Below are 25859 nucleotides of genomic sequence, written 5' to 3' on the forward strand. Positions count from 1 at the left end.
CCTGCGGCTGAAAGGGAAATATATGAAGTATATGTCATTGATCATCATCTTCCTCATCTCTTTCCATCTTAGCACAGAGATCCTCATCACTAACAAGGGCTTCCAAATGTGTTCATTAGTCCCGAGCCGCCCCGGGACAGAAGATTTAACCCTGCATCTGTCTTACTAATATTAATCTGTTTGTGATGTGTAAGCACTTCACCTCATTTTTCATAATCATCATTATTCTTTATTCTATTATATTTATTATGTATTGTGATTTCTATTAGTATCTTAGCACCTCAATAATATATCTGCACTTTTCTGTTATATATTTTTTCAGAAACAATTTATTAATTTATTATGCATTTAATAATATTTGTGTTCATGATTACTGCACTTTGCCCATATATCATTACCTTGAACTCAATAGTGATGCTCTAAACTCCATGCCAGAGAGAGGGCGTAACCCTCTAATGGCTGGGAGTAGGAACTTATTTTCTGCATGATGAAACTTAATTGATGAATAAAGATTTCACTATGTTACCCTATTCCCGTAACCCTTAAAAAAAAAAAACGTTATAAAACTAAAAATCTTGTGGGTCCGCACTCACAAGATTATATGTGTGGGTGCCGGAGGCCCGGAGCACCCACGTAGTCGGCACGCATCTGCGACTCCCAAAGAACGACTCCCGAAGATCAGCAACTCTCAAAGAGTAACTACTCTCGAAGAATCGTTGCTCATTTCTAGGGAACAACGACTCACTCACTCATCTAAAAGAAAAGAGTTAGTCAGAAGAGTCAGCTCACTCGCGAGCGATACATCACTACTGTCGATATCTGATGTTCTATTGGGAAAAGGCAAAGAGAAGTCTCAGTCCGCTCTCAAATAAACTTCAAAACACTTTCGAGATAATCCTTTAAAAAAAAAAAAAAAGAATCTTGCTAATTATCAATACAAATGGCTGTGCTGAATGATGTAGCTGAAAGATGTATAAGATTCATCCGAAAGTATAATGAAGTCTTGACAAAAGATGAGGAACAGAAGCATTTTATTCTTCGATTGGTTGAAAACCAACATACAAATTTTCCCACTTCATTGGAGAAAGCGTTTTTTGTAAATTGAGAATACAAAAATAGTGACATTTGTTTTCTAAAAGTTTTGACAACTGAAAAAAAAAACAGACAAAATGGAGCGACCTGTAAATATGACTTAATTGTACTGAAATTTCGTTCGTTCTTTGTATACATCAGAATGAATCAAATAAGCCTTGTGGACGCCCGACCACTGTTAGTTTTGTGTTTTGGACCACCCTAATATATATATAAAGTATGCTTCTGTATCTTTAAGTACTGTAATAATTAAATCATTTTGTTAATTAAAAAACAAAAATAAAAATATTTATTTTTATTACAATCTAGATAAGATATACATTAAACTTGTCTTCGTATTACACTAAATTACTATTATAAAATATTACAATACAATTATGTTTTGTTATTATTTACACATCACGCGTATTATACATAGATATTTAGCACATTGTGATTAGATATTGTTTTTATTTCTAGACTACATGCAATACGAGCCGTGTTAAGGGCTAGGTACGAACTGAGGTATCATCTTTCCTTTATTTAGATTTCCGTGGAGTGATTCTCATGTTAAGTCCATTTTTGGGTCGAAGTATCATTTCTCCCAACAAAGGAATTTTACGCCGCTCGTCAAGGGACTCAAGCTTATAATTTCGAAGTACGTATGATACTGCAGATTTCATTTCCAACATGGCGAATTTCATTCCTGCAAAAATAAAAAAATAAAAAAGCATTGTTTTAATTAAAATAGACTAAATCACAGAAAAGCAAAATACTAATTGAGTGATAAACGTACACACTACTTTAAAATTAAAATAAGTACATTGTAAAGTTCATTTCTATTTATGAGGGGCGTCCAGTAACTAAAGAACGTTTGGTATATTTCAACTAAAACAAAATATATATTTTGTTTGCGAACTTTTTACACGTCATATTTGATTGGTAGAAATTTTTTATTGCTTTCTTGCTTATATAATGTATTTTGCATTGATTTTTATATCTTGATAGAGTAGCAATAGAAACACAATATTCTGACTCTCTGTTGTTTTTATATAATTCTTATATATAGATTACAGACAAATATTTATGTAGACCCTATTGTATTAACATACATTACTCTTACCGTATTTTAGGTCTATAAGACGTACTTTTTTGTTCGAAAAATTGCCTCCAAAATTCAGGATCGTCTTATACTCGAAATTAATATAAAAATGTCCAGTGTTTAATTTAAAATTCCCGTCAGTCTTAAAAATGGCCTTATATTCAATGCCGCGAGAAACCTATCTCTATCTGGCAACATTGGATTCAACTGAAAGCAGCAGTGCACCGATGCGACGAACATGAGTTGCGAGGATTTACAATCTTGCTAACACTGTCTTCCCCTCGCTCCGCCATCACAAACCCAGAACCACAGATTACTATAAACTCTGCGAAAAACTGGAAACAAGGCGAACCGTAGCGCCTCTAACCTGGGACGACGGAACTAACCAGTATGACGTCACGCTCGAAAACCGATGGGAGCGCCAACCCACTTACGACGAAACATCGTTCCTCACAAAAATGTTACGGTATTTAAAAAAAATGCTTAAAAATTAAGATCCGCCTTATTGTCCATAAAATACAATGTGTAATATTGTAACCTGGATTTTGTATTTTCAGAAGACCATAAACAATAAATTTAAAAAATGGCGTGTGAGCGGCTTTCATGCATGTGGTTCAGGGTTCGATTCCTGGTGGGAGAGCACGAAAATTTAATTTCATAACCATTCACTTTCATTAATCATCTGTTTCCTTTAGACTAATGAGCATAACCCTAGGACGTTAAACTAAAAAAATAAACGTATAGCTATTTACTTTACATTTTAAATTTTGTTGTTGCTGTTTCTTTTGTTTCTTGTATGTTAGGTTCCCTTCACACTAGGATCTTATGAGCCACTCATGTGAATCTGTAGTGTGAAAGCATTGGATACTTCTGAGCCGCTCAAAAGATCGTGATACCAAAATGGCAGCCATGTTAGAGTCAGAAGAAGCTGTAGCTTTAATTTTGTCGATAAATTACAAGGAAAAAAGGAAAAGAAGAATAGAACAATATGGATCCATCCTATAAACCGATCAAGACTAGAAGAATGTTCATTTTACAGTTTGTTTCCTAAACTGAGAGAGGATGAAGGAAAATTTTTCAGTTACTTCAGGATGTCTATATTTTCGTTTGACCAACTGTAAATTATATAAAGTGTGTATTACATTAGAGCTAACACCAAAATGAGAAAATGGCCAGTATCAAATATATATATATTTTTTCTCCATTCCAACTGAGTTCACGCTCACGTGTGAAGAGCTCTTATAAGACTACGTATTATTTTCTTCCCCACCAGCAGCCCGCTCCAGCCGGCTACTGGCGGGGTATTCTTCATCGCAGCTCACAGCCGCGGTTCACTTGCACCGAAGCGCGTGTGTGAAGGCGTACATTGAAGATTATGAATACCTAGCAGCTGCAGCTCACGTGAACGACTCACAGGATCCTAGTGTGAAGGCCACCTTAAAGTTCACCGTTCATTTTTATTACCGTACTGACGCTATTTGAGACGTGGCGCTATAGTGTAAAATTGTATTTTTTTTTTTTATGTTCTCCCACCAAGAATCGAAAATTTTCATTTTCGTGCACACTACGTTGGGATTTCTTTCGTTAAAAAAAAAAAAAAAACTGTTTTCATTTAAAAACTGTTTTCATAAGATTTTATTATATTTTACGTTATTGTAAGAAAATATTTACCTATGCAGTTTCTAGGTCCAGCACTAAATGGTATGTAAGCGTACGGATGTCGACCTTGGACCCTTTCAGGCAGAAAATTATCAGGATTAAATTCCTCTGGATTTGGAAAAAATTCCGGATTTCTGTGAACCATGTAGGTGACAATCATTACCGTGCAACCAGCAGGTAAAGTGTATTTTTCTGAATAAAGAAAAAAAAAGAAAAATTAAACATTTTAAATTTACAAAAAAACACAAACATTTTAAGATAATTAAAATATTAAGTATGTAGCTATTTTATAATTAATTTAATAGTAATTTAGCTAATTTGATAAAATCTTAGCACCAGTATAGTACGTTAACGGGAATAAATATTTTTTTCTAATTTATTAATCAAATAATTAATAAAATATGAAAGATGATACTGATTTTTCACTATATTCCCTAACGGACTGAAATGTCAGTTCTATGCATAGAAAGAATAATGTAATATAAGTGCAAACATCAACGTATGCTTTTTATTTATAAACAAAACTACATGTTTTTTGGGGCCGCGGTGGAACAGTGGTAGAGCATTCATCTCTGGTGCGTAGGGTCCCTGGTTCGATACCAACTCGCGTCAAGTGAAATTTGTTGTGGACAAACACCATGTGCGTGGGTTTTCTCGGGGTTCTCCCTTTTCATCCCACTTTCTTCATTCCACCATTTCATTCATTTCTCATCATCACCGTCTCCTTTAGCCTAGCCGGCATAATCGTGGGACGTAAAACTCAAAGATTTCATTTCATTTTCGAGTCAATCCATTGTATGCGATGAAGCATGTACAGCTCGACCATCCCCAAAAGATCTGTTTTTTAAAAAATAAATGTTTGTCCTTTATTAGGGTACTTCAAAACCACGATCATTGGATTTTTAAAACATCTCGTAGCTACGCAGCGTCTGCCGCCATTTTGCATTTTCTCGATTTGAAGCATTTACGGATTATTCAATATCTCCACATGAGTTAGTCCTAGCGAAATGAAAATTACTGGGCGTCTCCAACTTGTGCAGAGCAAAAACATTGTCCCCCTTAATATTTTTGCCTAAAACCACTTGAAAGGTGTGAAATCAGGGCTTACAGTATCAACATTTTTGGACATTGAAGACATGTTTAGGAAGAGGAAGCAACTGTTGTAGAGGTCCGAATTTGTGTGTGCATGTAGTCCGGGGTCATAAGTTTATACTGAAAATTTTGCAGACCTGTACCTGCTCCCAAAGGCCTGAAAAATGTCGTAAACTTGGTGAATTATGCTAATATCTCCAATAGGCCTGGATAAAAAAAAATCTGTAATTTTGAAAATAGTTACTCCTTTAGTATACTATAACACAGAACAAAGCACGTTTTGTGGTTTTGAGCACAAAGGGGCCAAAGTATTAAGGAATGATATCAAATTCTAGAAGGTCTTTTGTTCACAAATCCACAAATCCATATACTAGAAAATCGTTGTTGTAAAATAAAATAAAATAAGATGAATGGTTAGTCCAGTCAACGGTCTCAAGCTCGTTTCTTTCCTCTAGTTGTGACTCACTGTCTAATCCCACCATCAGCACTAGTAAAGAATGCTTCTATCATCAGAAGGCGTGAAAAGTCAAAATGTACACTTGAGAAAAAGTCCGTTAGTACTCCTTGCTCTTGCTGCTTGCTATATCAATAATATTCAATCATGTTTATTCTTGTTTTAACTGTCAACTCATGCAGGAGACTTTCGTTTAATCTACATTGCCCAATCAGTGTAAACTCACTCGCTGTAAACACTGTAAACACTAATATGGTATACTAAAGGAGTAATTATTCCAAAAATTTCAGATCTTTTTTATCCAGGCCCATTGGAGATATTGGACAATGAAACATGTCAAATTGGCATAATTCCCCAAATTTATGACTTTTTTCAGGCCTTTGGGAGCAGCTACAGATCCGCAAATTTTTTAGTATAAACTTATAGCCTCGGACTACAGTACATACACAGACAAATTTAGACCTCTACGTCAATTGCTTCCTCTTCCCAAACACGTCTTCAATGTCCAAAAATGTTGCTACTATAGGCCCTGATTTCACCCCTTTCAAGTGGTTTTAGGCAAAAATGTTACGAGATCAAAGTTTTAGCTCTGCGCAAGTTGGAGACGCCCAGCAATTTTCAATTTGGTAGGACAAATACGTGCTGAGATATTGAAAACAACGTAAACGCCTGAAATCGAGAAAACGCAAAATGGCAGCAGCCACCGTGTCGCCATGCGATGTTGTAAAAAAAAATAATTAATTGTGGTTTTGAAGTATTCTTATATCGAAGTATGAAGTATTCTCAACATTTCTAAACAAATCAGTTTTTTTTAAAAAAGGTCGAGCGGCAATTTTCCTGTTTTCTCTATCACTTAGCATGGATTGACCCTTTCATTTTTATTCTAAACCACGTGTTTTTCTACTACAAGTTACTACATGAAGCAGACGACAGGAATCATCGTCATCACTTGGTCGTGTGATGGAAGCCCCCGCTGCTCAAAGGAAAGTATGTATAGCCTCTTTGGACATCAGTTTCGGCTGGTAGACTCTCTTCTGTTAGCTTGCCTGGAGCTCTGAAGGTCCTAACCTAACGCAAGCCTGCTAGCTTGCCTGGAGCTTTAAGGCCTCCTGTCCCTCCATTTGCCTGGAGTATTATGGGAACTAACCACATTCTAGTTTGCACGGAGCTTTGCGAGATTCCTAACCGCAACCACGTAGCTTGCGTGGAGTTTCGTGGTTTTCCTTCTCTCTCAGATTATCTGGAGTTTCTCGGGATATCAACCTCTCTTTTCTTGGTTGGAGCACTGCCAATTTTAGCCCACCTCCAATCAACTTGGCTGGGCCTTTGGACACCTGTTTACACTAATGTGAAGTAACTGTGTATTACATGTGAAGTGGCCATGAGATAATTGTGTAAACTCCAACTTAATTTACTAAATTCGATTACTTTATTAAATTGCATTATCAACGAAAGAATCACGAACTTTTGAAAATTCAACGGAAGAAAACTTTGATCAGGATTGTACATTCTTAGACACCTGTTGTAAACATATTTTTGTTAATAACCTCGACTAGCTTCCTCATTACCTTTCCGCATACCTTCAAGCATAGCCTGATACATCCCGATTCATTGGACTCTTAGGTCATCATTCTTCAGCCGAACAAAACCACGAGAGACACAACAAGGGATATTCGACACACGAATAGGGTAGATGCAAGATTCGACGAGAGAAGCGAATCGCACCGTTGGAGAATAGCCAGCTCCATAAGTCAAGAGTACCATTCTGTAGGTTTATCGCCGCAGACACTTTTGAGTTCGTCAGCAGACTAGTGGAATGAAGGTGTAGGAGAACATTATCGTAAAGACGCATTATCGACGTCCCTTGCAGATCAACAGGATAGAGATCCAGATGTTGACTGTTTCCAGCTTATCCAGGCTCCTCCAGGAGAAGACATTCATTGTTGCAGATGACTAGGACGACGCCAGCCGCGTTGGAATTATCAATCTTGTGCTCATTCCTTTATCTCAGTTAAAACCTTTCTCTTTCTCTTACCTTTCCCACAACTAGTCATTTTTCAAAATTAGAAACATTTGAATTTCATTAAATTCAACCATAATTTTACAGTTAAGTACCGTGTTGTGCATCAGTTTCATCCCCATTTGGTTGCATTTATTTATTACATATTCTGAGCTACAACTAATGGCACAGCACCGGCACACTAATTAATTAGTGAACTTTGTATTGATCTTAGGAATGTTTTGTATCATTTTGTAACAGAAACCGCATATGTTATGGGAGAAAACCGGATCCTGTGTATAAAGTGTTCTACCTTCTACCAGGGTCCATGCACAGTGAATTTTACAACAATGAAAAATTCGGTCAATGGAAATTTTCATGTTAAAAATTCTCCCTTCGATATTCTAAGCCGACAAAGAAAGTTTAAAGGGTTTGAAAGCACAGAAAACTGGACGCTATTCAAATCAAATAAATAATGAATGCATTGTCGTTAAACTTTCCCTACGTAAGGTGAGCAAACCTCTCGTTTTAGCCAGGACAGTCCTTTTTTTATCAACCGTTGTTCCGTTAATTTCTGATTCTCAAACGGGACGTCAAAATGTCCAGTTTCTAAGCAAAAATGAACAGTGTTCCGTAAGTGTTATTTAAAATATAAATTACCAGAGAAAATTCTATATTCTCTTGTTAAAATGACTCTATATAAAGCTATTTTTGGTAACAACAACAGTAAAAATTGGGTGTGTTAATTCAACTCAATTTTAATACAGGGCAGTGGTTCCAGCGAGACTACCACTATGCGGTGTTAGTTCAACACATACCCCTCAGTGTTGGCGTTTAACTCAGGGGGTGTGTTACGTCTTTAACACACAACCGGTGTTGAGCCGTGCCGTAAGTGTTAATGGACCACAAAATTACTCCCCCAAAATATGTTAAATCGCCTATATGCGTAATGTGTTTACATTATGCTGTCTAAAAGAAAACTTTAAACAAGTAAAGAAAAACGCATAGCAGAGGCGGGGGGGGGGGGGGGCACGAACCAACAAAGTTTCAATTCTAGCCGTGTGCTCTTCCGACTTGACCACGGAGGCGATGAAGAAAACGTCGGATGTAGAGGGATAAATTGTTGAGGTCTTTTGAATTGAGCTAATCACAGTGCTCCTTTAAGCCACAACCGTTCGGGGTAAGATAAAATCTGCTCGCCATGTAGACCTAATTTTATAACAAAATGACGACTGTCTATTTACTTTATTTTATAGTTCTTCCATATTCACTTTCAAATGATCGGCGAGAGTTGTCATCTAATCAAGTTGATGCGTTTGTTGCTTCTAGTACACAATCGCTTAGAAAAAGAAGCAATAAATGCATCAAATGTGGGAGATACATTTAGAACACCTAAATGGCACATGCCTAGCACATCTTGTGCTGTTAGGGTTTCTTCAGAAACATTATGTAAAACAATTGAAAACACATCGTGTGGTTTACATTTTGAAATTTTGCGTATATCTGGATTTGTTTAAGTATTTCTTTCTACTGTGTTTGTCTGTAGCTTGAATTCATAAGCCTTTATAACTAGATGCCCAACATATTTGGCAATCACGCAGAAAACAACACCGAAGATTCTACACTTGTGTTAATTTAACACACAAGCTGTGTGTCATTTCAACTATAGGCATTTGACACACAACTCCAAATGGAGAGTGGGTTGTTCTAACCACTTTTTTGTGTTATATTTTATCACAATTGTGTTAACACATAGGCATGTCGTTGAAATAACACAACGATTTTTTACAGTGCATTCTTTGGGAATATTTCCGCCATGCAGACCTCGCTGCTTGTCTAGTGGCTAGCGTCCGTGTTTAAGATGCATGTGGTCTGCATAGCGCTTATTCTAGGGGTGGCAACGGACCTTCTGGATACCCTGTATATTCATGTAAGTCGTACAGTATATGCATTCGGAAAATGTTTATTACTGTTTCGTAATAGGTGTCATCAGTGCTTTCGATTGGTGTATAAACCATCTTCAACTTCGATATATAATCTCCCTCTCTTCCCTTGTTAGATATACAGTATTCAGCTCAGTAAGTAAGGTAATAGAAGGACAAACAATTGGAAAAGTAAATAGAAACAAAATTCACCAGTGTTCAGAAGATGCCGAATACAATGCACTGAGCAGAGAAAAGGTGGCCATTTTCCACTGGGCTCGCTCGGGCTCGCGCTCACCTGTCTCAGCTGGGCTCGCGCACACTTCTCTCAACTGAGCTCGCACTCACTCGGGCTCGCGCTCATCTCTCTGGACTGGGCTCGCACTCACTCGCGCTCGCGCTCACTAGTCTCAACTGGACTCGCGATCACCAGCGCTCGCGATCACTTCTCCCAACTGGGCTCGCGCTTACTCTCGCTCGCACTCACTAATCTTATCTGGGCTCGCGCTCATCTCTCTCGACTAGGTTCGCACTCACTCGGGCTCGTGCTCATCTCTCTCGACTGGGCTCGCACTCACTCGGGCTCGTGCTCATCTCTATCGAGTGGGTTCGCACTCACTCGGGCTCGCGCTCACCTGTCTCAACTGGACTCGCAATCACTAGCGCTCGCGATCACTTCTCCCAACTGGGCTCGCGATCACTCGGGCTCGCGATCGCTTCTGTTAACTTAGCTCGCGCTCACTCGGGCTCGCGCTCACTTATTTCATTGGGTCTCGGGCTCACTCGGGCTCGCGCTCATTTATTGATCCCGAGCCCGGTTGAGCGTGAGTACCGAGCTCACGAGCGTCGGGCTCGCGAGTTTGGACACCTATGGAGCAGAGTAGGTGGGGCAAAGTGGGGCACTAGGTCAAAATGGGTAGTGTGTCGCAGTGGGTCACGAAATGTTGACCAACGATCCATTGACCCACTCATAAATCTTGACCCACAACTCACTGACTCATTCCATCTCTGGATCACTAAAACAGTGTTTGAGATCTAAAATTTGGTCACGCACAAGACTATGAAAATTTTCGTCTCGACTCAAAAACGAGACAGTAGTTTGGATGTAACTTCTCCCATGGAGAACACAATTTACTATAGATTCCTTTTTTTAAGCTGGGCACGTTAATTCACAAAAAAGAGATTTGAAAGTTGGAAATAAAAGCAAAGTACTTACTAAGTTGCACTTCCTCCCTGAGTTGTCTGGCGATGATAGGAACGCTTGGATACAATCGGACAGTTTCTTTAATACATCTCTCAAGATATTTCATATCATTGAAATCCTCCATCGTCGGAAGTCGATCAGAGTCACCAAAAATTCCGTCCAATTCCTCTACAACCTTGTCCTAAAATTAAAATTTTAAAAATTGATATTCTGTAGCTAAATATATATACAGAGCGGCTCAGGCGAACATAATGGTAAGCGTCACTTCCGTTCAAATCGAGTTATTAGATGGAAGGGATATGGTCGTACCACAGAACAGTATGTAGGTAGTTTAATTTCGGAAATGTACCGGCAGATGGCAGGGGAAGTGTATGGGAATGTTGAACCTTCTTTCCGAGTTTACTCGAAAATTACAAAATGAAACATACCTGAGACACACCATTATGTTTCCTCGAGCCACTCATATACAGGGTGATTCAATAAGAACGTACAAGGCCTATATCGCAGCTAATACTGCACGTAGAGCCTTCAAACAAAAAAAAATTGCATTACCAAATCGTATGTGTAGAATGCAATAAAAGTAGTAGCGAGAACAGTGGCGTCTCGTGAATATCTCCAACGGGGGACAACTTCATAATTTGCAATGGAAAGTGGTATAACTGTTGGAATCGTTCGAAAGGACATTAAATGTAAGGCAACTTTTAGAGGACAAACTTTGTAATATCCTTCCCCATTTAGCCGCTAGAGAAGTAGTTGCAGACTTGTATCTGACTACCCGTAGCAGCTCAGCTAATAATGCACATAGAGCCGTCAAACAAACAATTGAACTACCAAATCGTATGTGTAGAATGCAATGAAAATAGTAGCGACACCAGTGGCGTATCGTGAATATCTCCAACGGGGGTCATCTGCAAAATTTGACATGGAAACAGGGGTTGGTTGTGCCTCCATTGAAACAAGCGCACAATGGGAGAAACGTCGAGAGGAAACACGTTGTCATATTTCTTCCTCTTGGCAGCAACACGGTCGCATTACTAGGTGAAAGTCAGATGGTGTAAGGGTGTTTCCTAATGAACTAACAATGAACTATACAAACAAACTTTAAGATGTGATTCCTCACATCAAAATAAGAAAAAAAGTTCATATGGACCTATGGCGAAAAGTGCATACTTTCAGAGCTCGGGCTTTCCAAAATCGCGAAAAAATCAAATTTCAAGAGGATCTATTTCGAATTCGAGAGCCTGTGGATGGTGGTCCTTATCAGCGTATAGGAAGCCATGCTAATGCAGTCCAAAAATGCATATTTCATTAATTTTCAATGGGTGTACAGATTATTCCCTGCACGGTGAAATTCCCAAACATACCATCAACCGATTTTTAAGATATGCTCTGACTTTATGATTGGTGCAAAGTAGGAAAACGATGAGCCTTGACAACAATGAACATGGAATCCTTTGGCGCGATGTCGGAAGTGTTAAGGATCGTCAGCAGCACGGTCTCTCGTACTCGGGAAAACGCATGCTGTGATGTTTTCTATCATGCTTATAAGTGAAGAAAACGTGAAATATACCGTGACGAAATACATATCATCACACGTTATTGCGAACACAAAGAAACATTGAGCTGCCGGTTCCTAACACTTCCTCCTTCCCTCCATTGTATTGGATGTCAATTGTTGTCAATTTTTACCTCCTGCCTACTTTGGACCCTTCTTGAAATCATGGTATATCTGAAAACTGTATTGAAAACATATGTGAGAATTACACCCTGTAAGGAATTCCCTCTACACCTATTGACAATTGATGAAATATGCACTTTTGGATTGTGTATGCCTGACATCCTTTACGCTGATAAAAATGATCATTCACAGTTTCTGGAATTCGAAATAGGGCCTATTGAAATTTGGCTTTTTCGTGATTTTGGACAGCCCTAACTCTGAAACTGTGCACTTTTCGCCATAGGTCCATATGAAATTTTTTCTGTTATTTTGATGTGAGAAATCATCTCTTACAGTTTGTTGGTATAGTTCATTAACATCCTGTATATATATATATATATATATATATATATATATATATATATATATATATATATATATATATATATATATATATGACGTTTCAAAATGAATTTCTACGTTTTAAGCCTTTGTAATACTTATCACAATTAACTTACATTTATAAATAATACATGAAATGGAAGAGCAACTCAAATAGTTTAATACGCACGCCTGCGCATGCGCTGTTTTCTCTGTCTGCCGTAGTAGCAAAGTGTGTTTTACATTTTGCAAAGGCTGAATCTGTAGTTACAGTACAACGTGCTTTCCGTATTAAATTCAATTACGATCTACCAAGTGATAAAAACATCTGTACATGGTACTATCACTTTGAAAGCACTGGCTGTCTGTGCAAAGAAAGGAGTACGGGACGACCAGAGGTACTGATTTTCGCAGTACAGTAAAGAGACCTGCACGGGCCGGGCTTGGGCGGGCCGACACTGTTATTTCTTCGAGCCGGCCGGGCTTGAGCGGCCAGACACTGTTATTTCTTTGGGCCGGGCCGGGCTTGGGCTGGCCGACACTGATTTCTCTTCAGGTCGGGCCGGGCTGGGGCCGATCAATTGCAATTCTTTAATATTTATTGACTTTCGTTAAATGATAATTGGAATAAAGCCAAACGTTGAAGAAGTGTGTCCGTGAAAAATGTTACAAAGAATGCAAAAATGTTTGTGTTGCTTAGCGGCTCCACTTTCACTATAGAGGATTGCAGGCATTATGCGGTAAATTGAGCTCTGACCTTGATTTTCACTGAACTCAAAATATAAAAAGAAGAGGTGCAAATGTTTGCCTGTCGCTAAACAATATTGGCATCTTCACTTTATGCTAAAAATCAATTAAGTTAGATTTTTGTTACAGGGAATGGAGTTTTTATTCTCTCAATGAGAGGCAAAGTTCTAGGAGGCAATGGTACCATTCGGGAGGCAAGCGTCAGGTTGTGAACCAGAGTTTAGAAAATGTTTCTGAGGATTAGGTCAAATTTAGTACTAAATTTTGAGAAAGATTCGGGCTCGAGCTAATTTTTTAAAAAATTTATCGGGCCGGGGTCGGGCCAAAATCTTTTAAAATATATCGGGCCCGGGCCGGGCTTGGGCCAAAAATTTTGAAAAACTTATCGGACCGGGCCGGGCTCGGGCCGAAAATCTCCAAAACTTTTCGGGCCCGGGCTGGGCCGGGCCTAGGTACGTTCGGGCTATATTGGGCTCGGGCCGAAAAATTCGGCCCGTGCAGGTCTCTAGTACAGTACTGTTTTTTAAAGAGCTGTCCTGCGTGTTGCGAAAACACCGAGAAATGTACTTCTTTTTTAAAATGTCCTGCCAAATGTCCTGAGTTAACTTATTTAAAATATTTTAATATTTCATTCTTTATTCACAACATTTTCAATTACAGGCACTCTTTTCCTGACTGATGAACCACTATGTTTTATAACACACCTCAAAATTTAGGGATGGAGAACAGGCAACAAACCATAGTTTTACAATACATTGTTTTTACTGAAAAGGGCTCTTTGAGATATCGGTAAAGTAGGAAAAGTGATGATCAGTGAAAAGTGATCAACTTATCACAGTGATGCTAACCAAGTTAAGTAGAAGTTCCCTCGTGACAGTCTAAATTTTTTCTCATTCTTTAAAAATAATATCATACTTCGAAAATCGATTTTTAAAAAAATATTTAACCCAACACTAAGTTTCACTGTATGTTCATAAAATAAACCACTTTGTAATTCAACAAAGCATTTGGAGTTGTGTTGAATTCCTGGAATACTTTCGTTCAGTACTTTTCTTTTTAACAAAAACGAATGATTAACTTAAGTTTAACGTTAAATGAAATAAGGACATGCCTATTGCCGACGTATTAAACTATCATAAACTATTATATTTGTGTCCTACTTTTTGCTTGTCAGAATCTGGTCACCTTAATCAAGAGTGACTGAAGAACGTGTTGAACGAGTGAGAGAGTCGTTCACGCGTAGCCCCAAGAAGTCAATTCGGACGGCTATAGATATACCACATTGACTTGACACCTAATCTTCCGTTCCAAGCGCTGCTATCGTCTGAAGAAATTCCAGTCTGAAGAAATTCCAGTCACGGCTGCAAGGTTCTCCTGCTTAGCAGCAACTGAACCGTTATTGGCTCAAAGCCTGAGTCTGTATAGTGTGTGAGGTTTAGTTAACATTTTTGCCACGGTTCAAGACATTTTGGCAGCACTATAGTCATGAATTAGTAATTCCAGTGACGTCTGTGTGGAGAATTTTAAGGAGATTGAGGAATTTTAAGGAAAGAGGATTAAAGCAATTGTTGCAACAATTACTACAAACACATTGATCAAGGTTTGGAAAGAACTCGCCTATCAATTCGCTGTCTGCTGTGTGACGAATTGTGCTAACATTGAACACTTGTAGCAAAAAATGTTTGAGTCGCTCTTTCAACAACCTGTATAACAAATAATCTGAAATTACTCGAAGACTATTTATCGAAAATTAAGAAGTTTATCTATTTTGTCTTGACCTTCTAATCCGTTTATCAGCTAAAATAACTAATATAGATCATTGTGCTTTCCCTACTTAATAAACTGTTTTACATTATTATTATTATTATTATTATTATTATTATTATTATTATTATTATTATTATTATTATTATTATTATAATCTAATGACTTACCAACAGTTTTAAATCATTCAAATGTTTTACTTTATGCTGATGACATTAAACTATTTAGTGTAGTAAATAATATTGAGGACAACGATAGGCTACAAGATGACTTAAATAGAATCATTATATGGTGCAAGGATAACGGTATGAGTATCAATTGTCTGAAAACTAAGTGCATGACCTACAATAACAAATCACAATACTATGTAAGTCAATACGAAAGGTATTGTAATACAGAAAGTTGACACAATAAAGGATTTAGGTGTAACATTTGACAGGTCACTACGCTTTGGTGATCATATACAAAATGTATGTAATGAAGCAAGAAAAGTAATCGGTCACCTGTTTAATCAATGGCCTGCTTTCTGTCAATCAAATACATATGTTCTCTTATATAAATTACTGGTAAGGTCGAAACTAGAATATGCATCAGTGACTTGGAACAGCCTAACAAAAACTCTCGTAAACAAACTCGAGATGGTGCAAAAGTGTTTTATTAGAATACTTTGTTTTAAGTTAGGACTTGACTATTATTCTAGCACGTATGAACATTGAATAACGTATTTTAATTTGTAACGACTGGCTGACAGGAGAAAATTGATTGAATCTGTATTTGTAGGAAAGTTACTTAACAACCAATATACCTCAGACTATATTTTTAAAAATGTTGATTTTAAAGTTCCAACATATGGTACAAGGGCAAAAATTTTATTGCAACCGCATAATAGAAAACATATTTTAATCTGTAGGATTTTAGAAAGCCATAATGAACACATATCTTAAAATATCACTTTACTTTAGAATTTTAAATATAACTTAGTAGTTTTTATTTTTTTACTTTTAATTTTTGACACCTCTTTGTTTTAATAATTGACGTACACTACACTGTTAATATTTTTATTATTAATAATTTACGTTATAGATGTAATCATAATTTTATCACTAGTACTATATATTCATTGGTAAAATAATGTAGAATAAGACAAAGTGCTGTATTTTTGCTGTATTTTAGCTGTTCTCAGCACGTAAAAAATAAAGTTTATTATTATTATTAGTTTATTATTATTATTATTATTATTATTATTATTATTATTATTATTATTATTATTATTATTATTATTATTATTATTATTATTATTATTATTATTAAGTAAAGGTACATAGAGAGCGAACTATTTATCTTGGAGCACACTTCTAACTTTTAAACTACTAATAAAGAGGAAAGTACTGAAATTTTGTACAGTACAGTGCAAATATTGACAAGGGAGAATCGCTTGACATGTTCTGCAATATCATCATATTAACAGTGTTGTAACCAAATATAAAGATATTTATTTTGAAATGACACTAAGTTATATTCAGTGTCAGAAACTAAGAACAACACAGTATCGCAGTATCATACATATATTTTCCGTACGTTTCTCTGTATTTTGTTATAGTTTTTTGTAGTAAAATTGTTATTGTCCATTTGAAGTAATGGGTTCTCCATTTACAGAAAAACTTGCATAATTTGCCCTGAATTTAGTTTCTATTTCCAGTTGATAGATGCGCTAAGAGGTCTATTTGAACGTGATATGGGTGTCTTCTGGGCTCTTATTCTGATCCTTTGTGTTCTTTTCTCTTAAAAATAAGACTTAATATGTACTTTTAACTATGATGCTACATGTTTCTAAGTAGTGACCTGAAAGAGGACACAGTATGCCACGCTCTCTAATAGAATATTCTCGCTTAATATATCCCCCCTCACTCTCCAAATCTTGGCAGAAACTCAAAATGTTTTCCTTATCACATACCAGCCATCTCATCAGAAATAAATAAATAACAAGCTCTCTCAACATTCCTAAAACAATTTACCGAAACCCTACTAGACTCTATACCATCATTCCTTGAAACACATTCATTTTGTTTTAAGGAGTGAACCTAGTGAACATTTTATATTTCTAAAATTCATGTTTGAATGAGCAATGTGTAATAAATATTGAAGGATCAGCACCTATTTTTCTATTTTATTTTACGAGTATTCCTATATTTTACAAATTGCCTCCCCAAATTGAAATTGTGTAGTGAAATCAACAATTTGATCAATTTTCATGAACTCATCCGTGTAATATGCATTGAGCAAGTATAAGTCTAGAAAGGATAAGTCGCACAATAATAGATAATTATTTTCAACATCGAATTTCAATTTTACCATAATGAAAATGAAGAAATGAACCATCAACTTGCTTTACCTGAATGTCTGGATGCCCTCCTAAAAGATGTAGACACCAATTGATTGCACACGCTGTCGTGTCATGACCCTGAAAAATAGACATTGCAAGATTTAAAATATTTTGTGTTTGAAGTTTTTTTAGAGTTTAAAAATCCATAATTATACCGAGGCTAAGAAAAAGGTGGTGATTGGAAATGAAATGAAATGAAATCTTTAAGTTTAACGTCCCACGGTTATGCCGGTTAGGCTAAAGGAGACGGTGATAATGAGAAATTAGTGAAATGAAGAAAGTGGGAGGAAACGGGACAACCCCGAGGAAACCCACGAGCACGGTGTTTGTCCACCACAAAGTCCACATGGCGCGAGTTGGGATTGAACCAGGGACCCCAAGCACCGCAAGTGAACGCTCTACCACTGGGCCACCGCACCCCCAAGGTTGTGATAGGATGGGTGATAATGGCGAAATGACAAAACTGGGAGGAAACGGGAGAAAACCATCAAGATCCATGCACATGGTGTTTGTCCATCACAAAGACCATTTGGTGCGAGCTGGGATCAAACCAGGAACCCTACACGCCAGAGGTGAGCGCTCCTGCATTGAACCAAAGCGGCCCTTTAGAAATGCTATCTTAGAATTTCAAACTTAAGGCGAATAATGTATTTAACATAAACATTGTGAGTTTAAAATATTTTGTGTTTGAGAAATGTTATCATGAAGAATTCAAACGTTAGAAATAGGCATGGCATTAAATATTTTGTGTTTGAGAACTCTTCTCTTGGAACTTAAACTTCAAAGTGAGTAATGTATTAATAATAAATATAGCAAATTTTAAATTATTTTGTGTTTGAAAAGTGTTATCTTAGAATAAGATGAATAATGTATTAAATATTGACATTAGAAGTTTTAAAATAAGTGTTCGAGAAATGTTATCACAAAGAACATATTAATGCATAAGGTGAGTAATGTATTCAAAATAAATATTGCAAGTTTTAAAACATTTTATGTTTGAGAAATATTGTCTTGGAACTTAAACTTTAAAGTGAGTAATGTATTAATAATAAACATAGCAAGTTTTAAAATATTTTGTGTTTGAGAAATGTTATCTTAGAATTTAAAGTGTAAGATGAGTAATGTATTGAGAAAAATATATTGTGAATCATACCTTACAATTTATAGTTTAATATGAGTAATGTGTTAAAGATGGATATTGCACGTTTTAATATATTTTGTGTTTGAGAAATGTTATTAAATATCCCTTAAACATTTATCCCTTTGTGTTATTAAATATCGTGAACTTCCGTTTCTTCATTTTGAAGCAATAAAAATTTGATTTCTACCAGTGGGACATCGCTCACGAGTCCCCCTGGGTAAAATTTAGAAAAGGGATTAAGCAGTTAGCCCTATGAAAATATCATTCCGATTTGAATACCCAGTAAATTTGACAATAAAGAATTGTTTTCGCCTTCCTTTGTTAGTTATCTCTTGCTTTTCTTGAAAACGAGTGACAAAGTTACCTTTCCTCTTGGGAGAACATACTTCCCGAACTCTTACGTTAATAAGAAACTCTTGCAAACTAGTAAAGTTCAAGATGCGAACTCAGGAATTCCCAATTTCAATGTGAGAACGCTATTTACCTACACACCGCAGTACTTTTGCCAATTTAACAGCTTTATGACTATGTTAGGATAAATGTAAGTTTCAACTGCCGTTACCTTGTCACAAACTGTAGAAATTAAACGAAATCTTATTGATATCAATGTTTTTAAAGGAAAGATCTGTATTTTGTGTAGATAAACGGTTACTGAGAAAACTTACTGCAAACATAACGGTGTCCACTTCCTCTCTGATGTCTACATCTGTTAAGCTACCTCCGTTGTCTACTGAAAATTCAAGAAGTAAATCCAAGAAGGCCAGCCTTCTTTTAACACCTGAAAAAGTAAATGGTATTTATTATAAATATATCTTATATTTTGTTTATAGCTATTGCAATATCATAACAATGATTATGAGCACTTTCAGTACAAATAGATACAGAAAAATTTAAAGAGGTAGTAAATTCTACTATAGTTTGTTGTATTTCTCAATGGTTACATATCCTCATCATTATTATTATAGGTATTCTGCCATTATTGACAGTTCACTTACCGTATCTGAGAAGCTACCATGCTCCATGGTCTTCCGCTAACGTGTTCGTCTTCAAGTACGATTTTTCTGTTTTGATATCGTCCATCAATTGTGGTCTCCTTCGTCCCCTCCCTCTCTTTCCTGCCACCATACCCTCTAGCTTGTCCCTCATAATACAGTTCCTTCTTAGTTAATGTTCCAACTAGTTTCTCTTTCTCTTCTTAATAACTGTAATTGGTTACAGTCTCCATAATTTTTAAAAAAATCCAGTTTGTCATACATTTTACAAGATGATAAACCAGGTTTTTATTTCATTAAGCGTCAAATAACTATTGTGATTGTTTGACATTTCAGAAATTATTGCCATGAGGAACTTGAACAATTTGTAAATATTGCTGCAAATCGACAAAGACGACGTACTCCAATACTGAATCGCCTTGTTTGTTGTTCACGTTCCGGCTTAATTTGATGGAAGGGAAGGCCGAATAACAACAAGAACAAAAAAAAAAAAAAGGTAGGCCGGAGTTCTATGAACTCATTAAGCATACCACAAGATGAATTTACGATTACAGTACTGTACAGTTATAATCAGGAACAGCGGGAAGTGTACTGGTATTGAGGTCCGTTACACATGACGAAACAATGAACAAGGAGCAGAACGCTGCTCTTTTCCTGTCGCAACTTGTATTTTGCACACGACACATAAGAGGATCGTAGCAGACGCCCGTTTCCAATGCCTTGGCAATAATGCCAATGCAACTCCTTGCCTTCCCCATTTAATTACGATAAAAGAACACTCGGCCGGATAGTATGGAGGCCGGATAGTCGCAAGCCGGATACTCGGTAGTCTACTGTACTCGAAGAAATACTCCAGTTTCTTTGGAGATCACCCTTGTGCCGCCTCTGCATTACATCCAATTCTACATTAATAGAATCTACAACTAAAAATAATGGGCATTCCCTTTTACCCGACTTCAATTCGACATTTTGTTCTGGCGTTATATGGTAGTTTTTGCATTTCTCCGATAAATTTTCCAATGATCATAGCGCCGAAAGGAAACATTTCTACTCTCAGGGTGGTCTATACTTTTCGTCTTAACTCGGTGTTAGGAATCACCTCATGTTTGTTACGTTAATTAAGTTACACATAAGATCTGTTTATACCTGATGTTTTCGTAGTCTTAGCTAATTTTTCTTGTATTCTTATGAAGAGTGCTTTTGCAATGTCAAATATTGAATATAAAAATTATTATTATTATTATTATTATTATTATTATTATTATTATTATTATTATTATTATTATTATTATTATTATTATTATTATTATTATTATTATTATTATTAAGTATATCTCTTTTGGCAGGTTCTGGAACTAATAAAGTTTTCTTTTTCTTAATTTTCAGTTTGAATCTGGAAATATTTCTTCCGTTTCTCAATTTTCAATTCCTGTTTTAACTCCTAATGTTTTCTTCTATTTTTCAAATCATCTATTACTTGCGTTTTTCAAATCATCTATTCCTAGCTTTCCTTCCATCTTACCTTCTATGGCACTATGAAGTAGACAATTTCTTCGCTAGAAGTGTCCAATCCAGTTGGCCTTTCTACGAAGGATGGTGACTAGAAGCATTTTGTTCTCTCCCATCTGTTTTAAAACATCTTCGTTTGTTACTCTTTCTGTCCATACCACAATTCGAAGCTATCTAAATATTTATTTTCTAACTTCCTTAATGTCCAAGTCTCTGAACCATAAAGTCCAATATTCCATATATAGACGATTATTTAAAATTTAAACTTTTCACTTATGTTTAAAAAAAATAAAATTAAATATAACGCTTCCTTACTCAGAGGAAGTTGTCCACTAATCACTTACTAATGTGTTAGTTATTAATAATTAATAAAGTGACATAACATTTATATGGAGTTTCTTTTCAGTACCAAATGATTCCACCAAAATTGGCTTGAGATTCTTTGTAACTAGGACGTAAATTTTAACCACGTAATGGTCTGATTCAAATGAACAGAACTTCTACCAAGTAGATTTATCGACACCGAAGATTCTGATTCTTGAATTTAGAGGCAGAAAAAGGAAGAAAGAGTTCTGAATTCAGATAATCTTTTTAAAACACCAAGGAGAAAATTTAACTAGTATGTAAAATTTTTTGTTTCAAAATAAGCTACATGTTTGTTGTCTTCTTTCAGGAAGAATGAAGTGGCCACTTAGAAGGGATATGTCCTTTTGGGATACGTCTAAACTCAATACTACGGAGAGACATGTTTGTTGTCTTCTTTCAGGAAGAATGAAGTGGCCACTTAGAAGGGATATGTCCTTTTGGGATACGTCTAAACTCAATACTACGGAGAGACATGTTTGTTGTCTTCTTTCAGGAAGAATGAAGTGGCCACTTAGAAGACATGTGTTCTTTTGGGATACGTCTAAACTCAATACTACGGAGAGACATGTTTGTTGTCTTCTTTCAGGAAGAATGAAGTGGCCACTTAGAAGGGATATGTTCTTTTGGGATACGTCTAAACTCAATACTACGGAGAGACATGTTTGTTGTCTTCTTTCAGGAAGAATGAAGTGGCCACTTAGAAGGGATATGTCCTTTTGGGATACGTCTAAACTCAATACTACGGAGAGACATGTTTGTTGTCTTCTTTCAGGAAGAATGAAGTGGCCAATTAGAAGGGATATGTTCTTTTGGGATACGTCTAAACTCAATACTACGGAGAGATCCACTTTATTTTATATATTACTAGCAGCGTTCACCCCGCTTCGCTGCGGTCACCCCGGAACGCAATAAACTTTGTTACTTAGATAATTTTTACTTTTTCGCTTTCAAGTGATTTATAGCGCCTGTCAGTTATGTTAACCCGCCGAGTCACAGGGTCATGCGGGTTGCATATAAATACGTTTATTTTTATACCTATGATGAACTAATAACAAAGGATTTGTACGTATGGACACCTGAATGGTCAATTATCTCAAGACACTGGTAATTGAAAATTAAAGTGATATGATAAAAACCATCTAGGGTCCACATCCTAACAACCCCCCAAAAATGAAAGAAATCGGTTCAGCCGTATTAGCGTGATGAGCGGACAAAGGATTTTTTTTACGTATTGACACCTGATTGGTCAATTATCTCAAGACACTGGTAATTGAAAATTAAAGTGATATGATAAAAACCATCTAGGGTCCAAATCCTAACAACCCCCCAAAAATGAAAGAAATCGGTTCAGCCGTATTAGCGTGATGAGCGGACAAAGGATTTTCTGCGTTCTCTTTTATATATATAGATAACATATTCTTGCATGATAGTTGAAGAACCCATGGTGGAATAGCTCCTGAACGTCATTTTACAAATTTTACAAGAGATAGTATTATCTATGGTGCTTTTCATGCTATTCTCCTGTAGAAAAACTTTACTGCTTTTAAATTTCGAATAAACTTTAAGATTGTTTACTAGTTTGTACGTTTTAGAAGTTCCGGTAGATTTTAGAATAAAACACGAAAGATTAAAATATGGAGTTCTGATGTTATCCTCGTGTGTTTCATTAATTTCATTTGGTTCTTACCTATATCTCTTTCGTCACGTTTCTGGGATTCCCTGTCTTGTTGAGCCCTGATTCGCAGTAGTTTCTTTCTTTCTTGTATAACCTGTAAGACAAACAGAAATTTGTCATTGTTTAATAGAAGACATGTATTCAATAGGTAATCATTACAATCTAAAGATACAAAGAATAGATTATAATTTTTTATACGAGGTGTGATCAAAAAATACGGTGAATAATGTTATTAGAAACAAAGCAATAAGTTTGTATGGAATTTGATTTAATACCCTTCAAGGTACTGTCCTTGGCTAACAATTCACTTATTCCAAAGTTTAAGGTTAGTGTAAAGGGACAAGTTTGGTCGATAGATGTCACTACAGTCTTATCTCTCCCATGTATATATATATATATATATATATATATATTTTTTTACCTTTCACGAAAATTTACAATTTCCCTTACAAATTTCAACCTACAGACTTCAAACTTTTAGAAAAGGAACTTCATAATCTATCGAAGGCAATAACCCGTGCCGATTTTTTATTTAGAATTTTCTTAATTGTTGAAACAGTTCCATTGTTAAAGGTTTGGATATCCATTTCAACAATTAAGGCATTTCAACAATGAAGAAAATTCTAAATAAAAAATCGGCACGGATTATTGCCTTTGATAGATTATGAAGTTCCTTTTCTAAAAGATTGAAGTCTGTAGGTTGAAATTTGTAAGAGACATCGTGAATTTCCGTGGAAGGTAAAAAAAATAAATGGGAGAGATACGAAGACTGTAGTGCCATCTATCAGCAAAACTTGTCACTTTAAACCAACCTTAATCCATAACTGGAAGCATTTCTGGAAGCTTCTTTACGAAGGGCGTTTAGCTGCCCTCTCAATGTTAGGAATGGTGTCGAAACGTTTTCGTTTAGCTTTTGCGAAGAGCCGGAAGTTGTATGGTGCTATATCTGGAGACCACATAGGGCTGTTGCTAATTCCGGAATTCCGAAATTTTTCGGAACGGAAATTCTAATTCCGGAATCGGAACACAGTTTCAAGACGTTCCGGAATTTCGGAACTTCTGGAACTTCTTATTGAAAAAAATCATTTTTGCTGTTACCCCGAACTGAGAGGTGTGCGCAAAGCATAGCTTTGAAACTGAATATTGATTCCGCAGTGCTGAAAGAAGGAGCTTTGGTCCACGGCCTTTGGTTTGTTTCATTCTCTAGATCCGTTCACTGTGAACGATTGCACATAAGATTTGGGACTTTGTCTGGTTATCCTTAAAGTCTCAATCAATAAGTGATTCAGTGTAAATTCGTGATTTTGGTGCAGAAATTAGAACCTAGAAATTCGAGCTAGTTCTTCCCTTTAGTTTGGTTAATCTTTCAAAAAATGCCTATTTTATTAGGGCTGTTCCTAATTCCGGAATTTTTCGGAACGGAAATTCCAATTCCGGAATCGGAACACAGTTTCAAGACGTTCCGGAATTTCGGAACATTCAGAAATTAGATGAATTCCGAATCCCGGATACGAAATCAAATTCCGAACACCCCTAAAACCACAGTGAGTGTGGACAGACAGGAATATTTTTTCGGCCAAAAACTCGCGGATCGAAAGCAAGGTCTGGCACGGCGCGTTTTCGTGGTGAAGAAGCATTGCCCATTTGTCCATTTAATCATCGGTTAAAATGCTTTTCACGGACCTATACGAAATGTTTAGTTCTTCGAAACCTCTGGAATAGTAATTCGCCTGTTTGAACAAATTATTTGTACTACTTTTTGCATATTTTCATTTGTTTATGACGTCGAAGGATGTCTGGATCGTTGCTCGTTTTCAACCGACAACTTTCCAGTTTGGATTCGCTCATACTACTATAAACAGTCTTCAATGCCACCGTTCCATTGCCAAATACTGATTTGGATATTTCGTGACCTTCTCTAGTACTCTTTTTTACAGATAAAATTTAATGTTGGCGCACGACACACCCTGTACATGGATCTCTAAATACGTACTATATGACCAACACACGACCAGTGTCGTAACTTGTTGGGACAGGAAGCTAATGACCGCCAATTTAAGCTCCTCGTCGTTCGAAGGAAGACCAGTTCAAGATGTACTGGATATGATATGATACGAACATGAAAGTATAAATTAAGCATGAAATAGGTTCAACCTCCCCCCTAATCCCCCAAGAAAATGAAATAGAACGGAAATGTAAGCTAGGCCCATTTGAGTAAAATGTCTACCATTAGGGACTCCAGAAATATTATATATCTCTTAAGGCTCCAAGTTGTGCCAAATTTTGTTCTCTCAATTTAACTTACAAAACATGGAATAGGCTCAGAATACATTTTTTACCGAACTGAATTTAAGGTGCTGCTGCAGGTGTTCCATTATCTCAACAAAATATATTTCCCTAAGATGAACCATAAATGTAATCTGTGGCCTACTTCAGTAAATGCGACCCCTAGAAGTAATAAAACTGATTATTAAGATTTCAAATACTAAGAGAGCCAAATTTAATATTTCTCTACTGTGCCCAACTTCATATTTTTCTAGGGGGCCCAAATATTAATGTTTTTTTTTTTTTCAAGGAAAAAGCCGAAGTTACAGTGAACAATAAATGTAATCCCTTCTAGAGGGCAGATTACTGCCATTTGCTTTTTTTTTTTTTTTTTTTTATAGTGTATTATACGCACAGACTCACCTACATTATACTCTAGTAGCGGTGGTACAGGATAAGAAACATCGTCGTTCTAT

General features: G+C 36.4%; 1 pseudogene; it reads right to left on the reverse strand.

The window, feature by feature from the left end:
• Positions 1 to 1525: 1525 nt before the first annotated feature.
• LOC145672416 (cytochrome P450 4C1-like) overlaps positions 1526 to 25859 on the reverse strand; it is a 54974-nt pseudogene continuing 30640 nt past the window's right edge.

Source organism: Thermobia domestica, chromosome 16 (genome assembly GCF_964235325.1).
Source record: "Thermobia domestica chromosome 16, izTheDome1.hap1.1, whole genome shotgun sequence".
Lineage (NCBI taxonomy): Eukaryota > Metazoa > Arthropoda > Insecta > Zygentoma > Lepismatidae > Thermobia > Thermobia domestica.